We start from the raw sequence: 13,849 nt of genomic DNA, 5'->3' as shown, positions 1-13,849 counted from the left end.
CTGCCTCTCCTGCCTGCTCTCTTTGTCTCTCAGTGTCTCCCTTGAGCCAGGGCAGCTCCCAGCAAAGACCCTGCGCTGACTGAATTCCCAATGCAGGGGCTACAACCATCATGGGTGAAGTTCTGGGGGCTGGCAGGGAAATGTCCCTGGAGGATCTTGCTGCCCTTGACTTTCGGCCTCTTCTTCAGAGCTTTGCCTTCAGGGGAAGGAAGATCTTTTCCTTGCTGGGAACTGGAATTCCAGAGCCTTGCAGTGTGTGCCATGCAGGAGCATCCAGACTGGGATCCTGCAGGCTGGGCTCACATGGACTGGGATCCTTGTCTTGGTTTGAGGGGGAGGTGAATTTTTCAGGGAGTTGTGGGCAAACCAATCAGTAGTCAGGTTTGAATGTTGGCACTTTCAGTGGCCACTGAAGTGTTAGACACGCCTCCGAGGACACAAGGAGTTAAAAGCAAGGACTCTCAGAGGGTCTGCCTCCTTTGGGTTCCGGGTTCACCAGGGAAACATCTCCTCTCCCCTGCTCAGCTTTAGGGTGAGTGGGGAAGGGGAGCCACGTGGCTGAGCTGAGGAGAACCACGCGGCCAGACTGAAGTAAGCTGGGCCCTGGGGTGGGAAGAGAGTGGACAAGACTGGAGCTGAGCTGGCTCCATCCAGGATGGAGGGGTAGAAAACTGTGGAGGTGCCTTCCGTCCCCCTCCCGCCCCCCTCCCAGAGAAGATGCCTAGCCACATGTGGGAGTTGCGGAGCCTGGGAGTGCCTGAGCCCGCACCCTGCCGAGAACCAGAAACTGTTAACCCTTTCTTGGCAGAAGGAAACTTTTTCCCAGACATTGATTCTCATGGCTAGTAGTTTCAGAAGAGAAAGAAAAAACAGCCTAGGACTGAAATTATAAAGTCAGAAGATGAAAAGAATCCTAGATGGGTAAAGAATGAGGCGTAACTTTCTGAGCTGGACTTTTCTTGCATAATGTTCGCCGTAGACTAGACTCAAGTCTCTTTTAACCATAAACTGCATTTGAGTAGATACAGCTGCCTTTGCTTTTGCTACAGTGACTGTCACTTTAAGAGTAGAGCGAGCAGCGAAGAGAGGGGGAGGGTGTGGTGGTGCCCTCTGCCCTGAAGGGAGACCTGCTCTTGGAACCCTCAGCCCCAAGAGAAAAATGGGGAGAGCTCGGCATGCAAGCATCCTTAAAAGAGCCCTATATGCAGCTTTAGTCCATAGACAGTAGTGAGAGCACTCGACATGGAAAGGAGAATGTCACCCTGGCAGACTTCTCCAAGCGGTGCCACAAGTGACATAAAGACACATAAGGGGTGGACCCTTGTTTTCTAAGGAGCAGTCTGTAGTGCGAGAGAGGCTCCTCTCTCCCTTGCTGAATTGAAGATTAGTTTTTTGAGTAGTGATTGTTTGATGTAAAACCTGGAGGTTTGGTCTATGGAAGGTAACGTGTGGGGGGTGGAAATTGGGGGAGGAGAAGAAATGTTCTGGGAAGGTTTCATTTCTGTTTTGTGTGTGTGTTTAGAGTTTTCCTTTCTATTTCTGTTCCTATGTAATGTAATAAAGTTTTGTTCTCTGTTTTCAAGTTTTAAGCCTGCTCTGCTCTGTTCTTGACCTTATCTCACAGTAGCTCATTAGGAAAAACTTACACTCATGAGTGCATTAACATCTGTCCAGTGCTAACCCATGACAGTCCTCCAGCCTGGGACTGCACAGAGCGGGACCATCTGGATCAGGAGCACCCAGAGTGGGATGATGGGACTGGGACCTTGTAGGGCTGGGATTGTCTGGGTTGGGATCACATGGACTGATATTGCACAGACTGGGAATTCACAAGCTGGCACCATCTGGATCAGAACCACACAGACTGGGATAGCACAAATTGGGATCACATGGACCGGGGTGGCCGCACCGGAACGATGTGAACCGAGGCAGTCCTGCCCAGCCCAGGGCTGCCTCTCAGTCCCTCCCAGTCCTTAACTGGGTTGCAATCAGAACTGCCTGGAGCGAACGTGGAAGTCCTGGAGTGATCCCAGAGCCGAACCTGGTGCTCGTTCCAGCCTCGGTCTCAGTCCTGGTGCCAGTGCAGTGCTTCTCTCAGTCCTGGTGTCGATTCTGGTCCCAGTCTTGGTCTCAATGCCCATCCCGGAGCGGCGCCGCTCTTGGTGCCAGTCTCGGTGCCGGTGTCGGTCTCAGTTCTTGGTGCTGGGTCTGGTTCTGGTGCTCATCTTTGTCTCGCTCTCGGTAGCACTCCCATAACTTTTGGGTTCATTTGGGTGATTTTAGGCTAAACTGGGCAGCTTAGTGTGGATTTTAAGCACATTTGTATGATTTTAGGCCAAATCTGGTGGCGTTTGGTTCCGTTTGGGTGAATTTCAAAAAGCCTGGGCAGTTTTAAGGTGGATTTTAGATCTTTTTAAATGACTTGAGGCCTATTTAGGTGATTTTAAGCCAAACAAGGTAGTATTAGGGTTTATTATACACCAATTTGGAAGATTTACGTGTGATTTGAAGCCATTTTGTATGTGTTTTAAACCAGTTTGAGAAATTTATGATCCGTTTTAGTTGTTTTTGACCCATTTGGATGATTTTAATGCCATTTCTCTGATTTTAGGCCAAACCATGTGGTTTTAGGCTGGTTTTTACTCCCCTTGGGGTGATTTTAGTCCACACTGAAGGGATATGATGCTTCCTTGCGTGATTCGAGGCCCAACCTGATGGGTTTTCATGTGGATTTCAGGCCCCTTAGGAGAATTTGAGGCCCTTGTGGGTGATTTTAGGACGAATCGGACCCTTTTAGGACCGCGCATGCCCAGTTGTTGGTCCAGTGAATGCACTTGCGAGAGAAACCTGGCAGACATCCCAGCCCAGTCATGCCAGAGCTCCTATGCTGTGGTTTTAGGGTCCTTTGGGGGTTGCAGCCTCTGTCCTTGTTCGACAGTCCTGAGACAGATGAGGGATCTTGGGGCCGTATCTTACAGGGGGATGTTTGGAGCTCACAGGACTCCAAAGCCGAGCAGAGACGACCCTTGGGGGGACATCAGGGGCTCCCCAAGAGGTGTTTTTGGGGGCCCTAGTGGCAGCAGAGACCCGATGGGGGCGGGGGAAGCACCAGGTTTAGGGAGCTCCGGGAGAGCCTCAGCTTCCCTAAGTGAGACCCTGGAAAGAGGAGAGCCCCACAGGCGGGGACCCCGAGAGGAGAGGGGCCTGGGATTGCCGGAACCATGGTGGGGGGCACTGGGGCTGCAGGGGCAGGATGGGCGGGAGAGAGGAGTGGCTGGTCCCAGTACAAGACCAATTGCCCGCTCCCTGTGGTTCCAGTTTCCTTGGCACAATGTGGATAGTCCAGCCCTAACCCCCAGCCCACAGCCAGCTCCAGTACCAGCTCTGAGCCCCCCTCGGCCCCAATCCCAGCCCAAATCAGCCCAAATCCCAGGCTGGCAACGGCCCCTCTCCCCCGCCCTGACACCGCCCCAGGCCCCGAGCCCCGACCCTCATGGAGCCCTCCAAGCAATGAGCCCAGGCACCCCAAAAGTGGGGCTGGGACCCCCGGAATGGGCTTGAGAAGCCCCACAATGGGGCTGGGCCTGCCCAGCATGGGACCGGGACCCCCACAATGGGGCTGGGACCCCCGCACCCGCTCCCCGCCTTACCCCACCCTCAGCATGGAACGAACCAATCAGTGCCGCCGTGCACAATGCCAGCAGTAACACCTGCCGCAGCGACCAATCAGATGGCTCCGTCTCGCTGGCTCCCCGCCCCCATTGTGACATCACAAAGGGCCCGGCCGCTCAGTGCCTGACGCCGAGAACGTCACTGAGCTGCCATTGGGTGTCGGGGAGTGGGCGGGGCTTGCCTTGAGTATAAAATGCGCGTGAGGGCCTGGAGGTCATGGCAGGGTCCTGCCATGGGAGCGGTGCTGGAGCCCTGAGGCCAACCCTGCGCGGCCAGCGGCCAACCCTGAGTAGCTAGCGGGCCGGCCAAGGGGGCAGGGTGCGGGTGGGTGGGAGGGAGGTAGGAGTGCCGCCCGCGTGTCTGCGCCCCATCCTGTCGTGGGATGCGCAGGGGGAGGGATGGGCACCGGCCCGAGCATGCCCCAGGGCCAGGACGATGGCGCCAGCCATGGCTGGCCACTGAAATCTGCCGGAGCGTCCTCCTGGGGCCACGGCCCAGAGCAAGGACTGCAAAGAGCGGCAGAGTGTCCGCTGGGGCCAGAGGACGGCACGGGGCGCTTGTGTGGGGCTGTCTGCGAGGGAGGGAGGGGAGATGCGCCGATGCGCCGCTTCTCGCCGCCGCCCTTCTCGGGGACCTGCGCCGGCCCCTCCCAATGGGAGCGGCACCGGCACCAGCCCCGGCTCTGCAAAGGCAGGGACCGAGGGCCGCCGGGCAACACAGGGACCGTGTCGGCCCCTGCAAACCAGAGGGCTTTGGCCATTGCCCCGGCCTGCCAAATAAATAAAATAAAATAAATAAAATTATAAGAAAAAATAATTGAAATCAAAGGTATTTTCAAATAAAATTGGCAAAAATCACTTCAAATGCTCTGACTGGTCTTTGCTTGCCCAACGAGTCCTTGGCGACACAAACAAACCCCAAAGCCCCCGCCCTCCCCATGGCACAGGAGCACGGAGAGCCCCGGCCCTCAGGCAGGGCCAGGAGCACGCATGGCCCGGCCTTGTCTCCCTCCCTCTCCTCCCTGCGCACTCCTGGGGGGGCTCCAGTCCTCTCCTGGCGGCAATGCTTGGGCCTGGGGGGGTCTCTGTCCCTGTCACACCGGCGGATGCTCGGGGCCCTCAGCCCAGCGCTGAGAGGGACAGAGACGCCTCCACGTGTCCCCTGCTACCAGAGATGGAGACTGTGAAAAACGAGCTTCACTTGCCTGGTAAAATTAAAAAGAGCTTGAATTAAACACAAATTAAGACCGTTAGGAGACAGAAAGCAAAGGGTTCATAGGCTCCACCTGGTACCTTGGCCAATCTGCTGTGACTGGGCATTCAGCCAAGTGCTCACCTGCTATCTCACAGACATTCTTGAAATACCCTTTCCATTGCATCACTCTCCTGCATATTCAAACTCTTCTACCAACTCCTTTCCACATTCCAGGAGCTGTTTAGCCTGGTCCCTCCTTGCCTCTGCCTCCTTAGAGCACGCCTGTTTCTCGGCTGCACCTCCACCATCGCTTCCAGCTTGGGCTGTGCTCCACGCTTTCCTCAGGCGCAGGTGCCCATCCTTTGGCATATCAACGGCAGGCTCCTCCTCACACCTACACTGGATGTTATCCCAACCACACAGACACTTCAGTTGCAAGCATGAGTCTAGATCGGCTGTCCCACCGCTAGGACTGAGCAAAACCATCAAATCTACATCCTCACGGCAGAGTTATTTCAACACCACACATCTAACAATCATTTGAATCTCGGCCAAAAGCCAATCCTGGAAGAGGGATCTGGAACAGAGACTCCAGCCCTTGAGCGTGCCCCGCAGGGAGAGGAACAGAGAGCCCCCAGTGTCGCTGCAGGACACCAACAAAAGAGCAAAGACTGCAACTACTTCAGAAGGCAAAAGGCATAAACCCCCCTTGAATTGTCTCATTTTAGGTGTTCCTGTACAGACTTAACACCATGGGTGAACAAGAGTGACACCTCCCCAATGCCACAGGTCAAAGTAGAGAAAGGGCCAAAATGTTTTTTCTCTGAGAAGCACAAAAGTAACACGCCACCTGGAGAAAGATTGTTTTTGGAAAAGATAGGTGTTTTGCCGAGATTGTTTCGGGAAGAAGCTTTCCTAAGAATCTTTTCCCTCAGGAAAGGAGTTAGGAGCCACCAGCAAGCTCAGATCTCTAAGGCCCAAAAAGATCAGGCCCAAAGCCTGGCCCCCGGCTCCCACAAGCATTTCCCACACCCACAGCGATGGAGACCCCTCCAGCATCCCTGGGCACCGGCCAAAAGAAAATTGGTGGAAATCAAACTTTGAACACCGCAGCAAACGCTCTGGCCCAGATTTGCTTTTGCCAGGCCCCGCTGTGTCACCAGGGACACTGGGTGTCCTCAGGTGCCCTGGTGTCACAGCGCTGCCCTGGGCTCCAGCAGGCCCTGCTGTGTCCCAGGACAGCCTGGCTTCCAGGACATTCCATGGCCTGGCGCTCTCACGCCATGGAATTCTCTGGAATTGATGGAATCTGTTGTCATCCCGGTGTCAGAGGAACTGACAGCCCCGGGCAGGCCAGCGGATTTCTGCCTGGCTGCTGCCTTGGGACACGGCTGGACGGGGCTCGGAGCAGCCCGGGACAGTGGGAGGTGTCCCTGCCACGGCAGGGGTGGCACTGGGTGGGCTTGAAGGTGCCTTCCAAGCCAAACCATGGCTGCATTCTCATCCTGGGGAGCCCCACAAGAGCAGGACGAGGGAAGGAGCCCCACAGAGGCCCAGAATCCCTGAGGATTCCCTCTCCAGGGCAGGAGGGTGCTGAAAGCCAGAGGAACCCCCCAGTTGCCCACGCTGCTGACTTTGAAGCCCCTTGCCAGGCTCCTCTCCCTCTCCTCACTGCATTCTCCAGCCACGAGGGGATTGCCCTGCTCCAGAGCCGCTGTCCGGCAAGAACGCCGAGGGAGCTGCCCGGCCACACTCCCTCATGCACAAAGTCATCTCCAACCACCACCCAAGCATCGTCCCCGCCTCTGTGGGCTGGCCAGGGACACAGACACCACTGGTGGAGCAGTTCCCGGCCCCAGCACCCACCCCAAATTCAGCCCGAGCTCCCTCCTCCAGCCCAGCCCCAGCCCACACTGCAGTCACAGGTTCAGCTCTAACTCCCCCACCTCTGAGGGCATTTGGGTTATCCCCTGTTCTTGAGGGGTTTTTTGGGTACTCCCCAGTCTTGAGGAGGCAACACAGGGAGGCAGGGGAGGACACATGCTTCCAGCACTTGGAGTAGGCACCACAGGGAGGGACATGTGAAGCCCATTTTGGGGAAGATCCTCCTGATTCTTGCCGGGTTTGCAGGTTATAAATGGCTTTTGGAGTTTTCCTACTAATTTCAGGAAGCTGACATCCCCTCCTCATTTTTTGACGGTGAGGAGGTGTGGAGAGTCTTTCTGATGCGTGGCTGCGTAGCAAAGGCCATGATACTGTTGAACTAGTTAGGATTTAACTGTGTGTACGTGCTAGACGTATGGTGACCTCGCGACGTGGTATCACGGCGATGCCACGAACAGAAAACAGAGTAGGGTTCGGGTCCTGCAAGCAGAGGGACGGCTGAAGAGCAACAAAACGTGAGAGTGTTCTGTGCCCTGCGCCGAGCAACAAAAAAGTGCTCTGTGCCCTAAGCGACCACATAGGTGGGCTTGGCCAATACGTGCTGCCGAGACCTGGAGAGGCTGCAACAGCGCTGACGTGAGTATGGACAGGCAAGCAGCATATGATTTATTTACAGCGCTTTTAAAAAAGCGCCAAATAAAAGAACTAGATTTAGATAAAGAGTTGCCTGAGCTTTTAAAATATGGCTTCTCTCAAGGATTTTTTATTAACCCTCACACTGTTCATGAGCTAGTAGAATGGAGGAGGTTTGGGGACAAATTATGGGAGTTAACTTTAGGCAATGATAAGACAGCAAAGAAAATGAGTAAGCTATGGAGAGTAGTACATAATGAGTTGTTGTTATTGCAGGCAGAAAAGAAGGCAGCAAGGGAGATAGTGACAGCTCAGGAAAGAATAAGGATTACAATCCAGACTGGGGCTCTAGTACTCCCAACCCTCCCGTATTTACCACCATACACATACCGGCCTCAGCACATCCTTTGGCGATAGAAGAATCTGACCGGGGAGCTGACAATGGAGGGGAACCTCCACGTAGCCCAGGGAATGCCACCTCCGTATCACCTCAGCTGGCCACATTCCCAAACAGCCTATCCCTGGGGCAGAATCTGACATTGCGGGGGCCATGGCTAGGGAACGCCGTGAGGTATGGGTGGCTCTGGCTCGGCAGGGCGCTGAGCAGGGTGATAATGATATGATGGAGGCTGCCTCTGGTTCTTTAGCTTTTCTAGTTACTTTTTCACCAAATCCAGCAGGAGGTTTGCAGGCAGCAGTTACAGTTTTAGATTGGAAAATATTAGCGCAGTTGCGCTCGACGGTAGGGCAATATGGGGTTACTAGCGAGACCGTAAAACAGATGCTGGAGTATCTTTTTAATGCTCATGTTTTGTTGCCAGCAGACATAAAAGGGATAGCTAGACTTATTTTACACAACATCAGCATCTGTTGTTTAATGCACATTGGCAAGCGGAGGCACAAGCTTTGGTAGCTGTACAGAGGGGACAAGGTGATCCGTTACAAGGTATAACACTGGATGAGTTGTTAGGACTGGGAAATTATCAAACTATGGAGGCTCAAGCACTTCTGGGACCGCACAAGTGTCGGGAAGCTATGATGGTAGCTAGAAGGGCTATTGCAAGGGTTAAAGCTCCGGAGGGAGTACCCATATATATGGGTATAAAGCAGGGTCGTGAAGAAACTTTAGGATCTTTTGTAGACAAAGTTGCAGAAGCTATAGATAGAGCGGGTGTTCAGGATTATATGAAAGGAGCATTGTTAAAACAATGTGTCCTTCAAAATAGCAATTCACACACTAGGTCTATGATAAACACTATGGCAGGGGACTGGACAATAGCTGATTTGTTAGAAAAAGCAGCAACTGTTCCATCAGGGACTCAGGCATTTTTAGTGGATGCTATAAAGCAATTAGGCTTAGGATTACAACAACAGGCAAAAGCTTCACAGACGCAGGTGATGGCAGCTCTTGCTCCTCTCCAAGCGGCAACGGCTAGCACTGGTCCTCGCTCCTCACCCTCTGGTGCTCACATAAAATGTTTTCGTTGCGGCAGTAATGGACATATTCGGAGAGAATGTAATGCTGCAGGAGTCTGGTGTGCAAAGTGCCGCAGTGACTCACATAACACCCACGCCTGTCGACGGAGATCGGGAAACTTCAGGACCAGCGCGAACAACAGCCGCCGCGCTGGGACACAAATAGCAGCTGCAATGCCAACAGTGCCAACCAACAACTGCAACCAGCCACCAGCGGGAGCCTCGGCATAGACGTGGCAGCCTCAGTAGATGTCACCATTATGACCACACACCCTCACAAGATCCCCACTGGACTTATTGGACCTATTCTAATTAATGGACAACCAGTAGGTGGACTTTTGCTGGGACGCTCTTCTACGACGATGTTAGAATTATTTGTTTTACCTGGTGTTATTGATGCGGATTATTGTGGAGAAATCATGATTATGGCTTATACTCAATTCCCTCCCCTACAAATTAAAAAGGGACAGAGACTGGCACAATTAATACCTCTTCCTCAATTGGCTAAACATATTTCTCCTATGCGACATGAAGCAAGAAATCAAGGGGCTTTTGGCTCCACAGGAGGACTAACATTATTGACTATAGATCTTTCTACACGACCTCGGAAGGCAGTCGAGTTCCATCTCAATGGACAGGACCTGAGTGGATTCCAGCTCGGTGAACAAAGCCGGCATTAAAACCCCAAAATCCTCGGTTACGCCTGGATGGTCTGGTTCTCCTTTATCGGAAGTTTCTACAGACAGTGATTGAACCTTCTATCTATTATATATATACAGTGGACAATTTTGCATATTTGATAGCTTGTTTAGCAAATTATCAATTAGGAGACAGTAGATTTCCCTGTTGTTATTGTTGTTTGGATCAAAAGCATGGTGCTTGGGTTTTAATTTGCTGTGGAAGATGTAAACAACAAAAGTGGGTATATCAGAAAGAACTGCAGGGTGATCCATGGTGTATTGCATGTAAAGGAGCTTGGAGGAGAGAAAACTCTCGCCAAGCACTTGAGAGTGAAACTCGGTTACCTTATCATCAAGCACTAACATTATTTGAGAGTGTAGAACAACAGCGCCTTGCTTTTGCTCGCTGGCAGTTGCAACATTTAGTGAAGAGAGTAGCAGCTGTAATCAGCACGCATATAATTCAAAAAAGGTGTGATACAGACTGCTATATTCCTCGCTTGTGGACTGTTGCACCAGAAGACTGGGAGCATCTCAATAGGAGATTTAGAAAACTTAGATGTAAAAGCAAAAGCAAGAAGGGTAAGAAGTGAACATGAAGGTCTTACACCTATTGATATTTTATTCTTGTGTAACAAATGCTTGGTGGATTCCCCCACAGCCAAAAACAAACATCTGGGTCACTATGGCTAACCTAACTAATCAGAATACAATATGTTTTTCTCTTTCATCTCCGGGAAACCCCTTTTCTACATGTTTAGTAGGATTACCTGTTGATGACTGGCCTTGTCCTTCTTTTGTCCCTCCTTGTAAAAGGAACAATTCTCGGTCAGCAGTGGATACTTGGGGTATGTGGGTGCCTTATCTACCTTCAGCGCTTTTAGAGCCACAAGAGATCGAGTTGTTAGGATCAGTTCAGGCTGATGGATGTGTTGTTTTTAACTTTATCAGTAAAACTTTATGTTCCGGGAATGATCATGCCACAATAGTTAACTCTTCCCTAGCAGTTTATCGAAATTCTATATTTTGGTGCAATTATACCTCTCCTAAAGTTTCTGTATCTACCTTAGCACCACGTCAGTTACCATCTGGAATGTTTTTTATTTGTGGCGACAGAGCCTGGGCAGGCATTCCTTCTAGGATGAAAGGTGGTCCATGTACATTAGGACGATTATCGTTGCTTACCCCAAACACATCTATGATCTTAAGTCAAGCACGTGCTCAAAAGCGAACAAAAAGAATGGCCCATCAGTTTACATCAAAGTGTAAATCAAACATGGAATTTTGGTCCCCGGATAAAATAATTGCTGTGTCTATTTTTGCCCCAGGAGTAGCATCAGCTCAGAGCTTGACTACTCTCAATAAATTAGGGTGCTGGCTGGCAAAACAAACCAATGCCACTTCACTTGCTTTAAGCAACTTGCTAGTAGATGTGGATTCAATCAGGCACGCGACTGTTCAAAATCGGGCTGCGATTGATTTTTTGCTTTTAGCACAAGGTCACGGCTGTGAGGAATTTGAAGGAATGTGCTGTATGAACTTATCTGATCATTCTCAATCCATTCATGCCCAAATCTCAAATCTACAGAAATTGACAGGACAATTAAAACTGCAACAGGGATGGGGCCTAGACGGATGGCTTGCTTCTTTGGGATTAGGTCCTTGGCTGACCTCAATGCTGAAAATAGTTATCACAGTAGGCATAGTGATTTTCTTGTTAATTATTTGTTTGCCTTGTATCTGTATCTGTTTACAGAATTTGATGCACCAAGTTGTTCAAAAAATGTTTAATCAGCAACTTCTTGTTCAATCTAAAGAAAACGGGGGAAGTGTGGAGAGTCTTTCTGATGCGTGGCTGCGTAGCAAAGGCCATGATACTGTTGAACTAGTTAGGATTTAACTGTGTGTACGTGCTAGACGTGAAGAAGCGGGAGGGTAGACGTGAGGAAGAAGCAGGGACATAAGCATAAATTTATGCAAGTATAGAGAAAATTGTAACCATATTGTAAACTGCAAGGCCTTCTGAACAAAGAATATGCATCAAGATGTTGTAACCAATCATGAGCTGTAATTTTGCAATATGCATAAGCTAATTAACAATACCATATAAGTGCAATTAGACTTGAATAAAGCTGAGACTTGCTGACCATGATAGCATGAGGCTTGTCTTCCTCTGTTTTTCTAACAAGGAAACACCAATTTTGGGGGGATCCTGCTGCTTTCCACCATTTTATGGGGGATATAAATGGCTTGTGGGCCCCCTGCCTCATTCTGGGAGGTTGGGGTGACCCCGTGGTTCCACTGCTGTCTGAGGGAAGGCTGTGACTCCCAGTTTGGGTGGTTTTAGGCAGCTTGTGAGGGTTCCACGTTTGACAGAGGGAGTGTCCTGACTGCCCGCAGCTCCCACCCCAGAACAGCCTCTGGCCAGTCAGAGGGCGTGGGGGTTGTTATAAGTTAGGGCCAGGAGAGTTTCTTCTCCTTTTTAAAAGCCTTTATTAAAAGATTTCACCCTTGGGGTGGGGGTTTGAGGGGTGCCTGCCACTGCCTCCGCTCCTCGTAGCTTGAGATCAAAGATCAGAAGCACCTCGTCCCTGCTATCATAGACACCAGGTCCAGACATCCCACCCTCACCAGAACGGCCAAACACCTCTGTTAAATGGCTCAGAGTCCAGGGGTCCTACTCGGATGGAGCTCGGTACAAGTCAGGGCGACACATTTGAGCTCTCTCTCTGTTGAAAGCCACTACTTTTCTTTATTAGGTGTCATGTTTCTTTTGTAAGAACTCTCTCTAGGTTGGCTGATTTAAAGGTTTAGTTCTCTCAACTTGGCTATATGCCAGCTCATTTGCATATTCTGTCTGTGGGGCAGTCATTTTGTGAAGTACGGGTAGCTGGCAGGGCCATTTTTAGACCACATGAAGAGCAGAGCAGAGATGGTGGGAGCAGTGGGCGGTTTCCCAACGGAAAAACAAGAGGAGGGGGCTTTCGGGAGGATCAGTGTTATAAATGTCAGGACAATTTACTTCCAAATTCAATAATTTGGTTTATTAAAAATTCAAATCACAAAATTTGGAATCAAATCACAGAATTTTAAGCAATAAAAAAACCCACACAAACAGCGATACCTACTTGACAGAGTTTCTCTCGGGAAAAAGGGAGCCAAGGGTGACCCTGAGACATGGACCCTGGCCGTCTGTGTCTCTAGCTGGGTACACAAATTCGCCCGTCCAGAGGCTCAACTTAAATACCCTTTATTTCCCCCTCGGCAGCACTCTTCCCATTGTTTCTGCTAAGCACTGGCAATTAAGAGTGTTTACACTACGCCCTGAAAAAGTCCCTTGGTCCATTCAAATGCTAATGTCCAGAGTAAGTCTTTGCTTTGAGTAATCTAACCGCCTTAGAAGTGTGTGATGACTTTCCTGCACGTATTCGACCGATCAGAGTAAATCCTTGTTTCTGAGGCAATTTTCGGCGCAGGTAGACAGGGGTAGGTTGGTCAATGTCCATTGTCTCATCAGTGCCTCGTGTTCTCACCTTCTATTTTTGGACCAGGGAGATCAGGAGAGGTGCTTTACAGAAGTCCGTGAAACGTGCGGGTTGAGCAGACACACCTTTATACAATATATTACAGTTTCCAGCTTATAATCATTTATAGACCATGAATTAAATAACCCTATTTTTCACAATCAGCAACACACAGGAGAACAGGAGGGTACACAGAGTGAGTACATTAAAAAGTAACACATAAGAGAGCAAAGGGAGCACAAACAAATGCAATGAATACACTGGACTGCAACAAGTAGGTGAACAGGGCCTACACAAATGAATACAATGAATACAATAAACTGTAACTTGTAGGAGGACAGGGGGTACATAAATTATTCCTTGGGGTAACGGGACAACATGAGAGAACTAACATCAAGGTGGGGCCTTCATAACTTCTATTTCTTACAGTGGTGATGACTCTGCAGTTGCCATAGAGATGTGCAGGTACCAGAGACCACAACACTTTGAAGCCAATCAGAAAATGCACAAAGTGGTTTTTACTCATTCAGAGCTTTTCTCCCCAGTGACTCCTGTTTTGCACTGCCTGGTTTTTGGTAGCAGGGGCCACAGAGGTGGCTTCTGTGAGAAGCTGCTGGAAGCTTCCACCGTGTCCAGCAGAGCCAGTCCCTGATGTCTCTGACGATGGACACGCTGCTGGCCAAAGCTGGGCCAATTAGAGAGGCTGGAAACGCCTCTGTGATGACATTTCAGAAGAAAATCAAAACAAAGGCACACAGTTTTTTCTCTAGTCAGAGAAGAGGAGGA

General features: G+C 50.4%; 1 protein-coding gene across 2 annotated transcripts in view; it reads right to left on the bottom strand.

The window, feature by feature from the left end:
* LOC134562705 (zinc finger protein 239-like) overlaps window positions 1–13,849 on the bottom strand; it is a 281,290-nt gene that overhangs the window by 245,517 nt on the left and 21,924 nt on the right. The gene's annotated exons all lie outside the window — the stretch shown is intronic.

This window comes from Prinia subflava, chromosome 30, assembly GCF_021018805.1.
Source record: "Prinia subflava isolate CZ2003 ecotype Zambia chromosome 30, Cam_Psub_1.2, whole genome shotgun sequence".
Classification (NCBI taxonomy): domain Eukaryota; kingdom Metazoa; phylum Chordata; class Aves; order Passeriformes; family Cisticolidae; genus Prinia; species Prinia subflava.
This window is presented reverse-complemented; position numbering and strand designations above follow the sequence as displayed.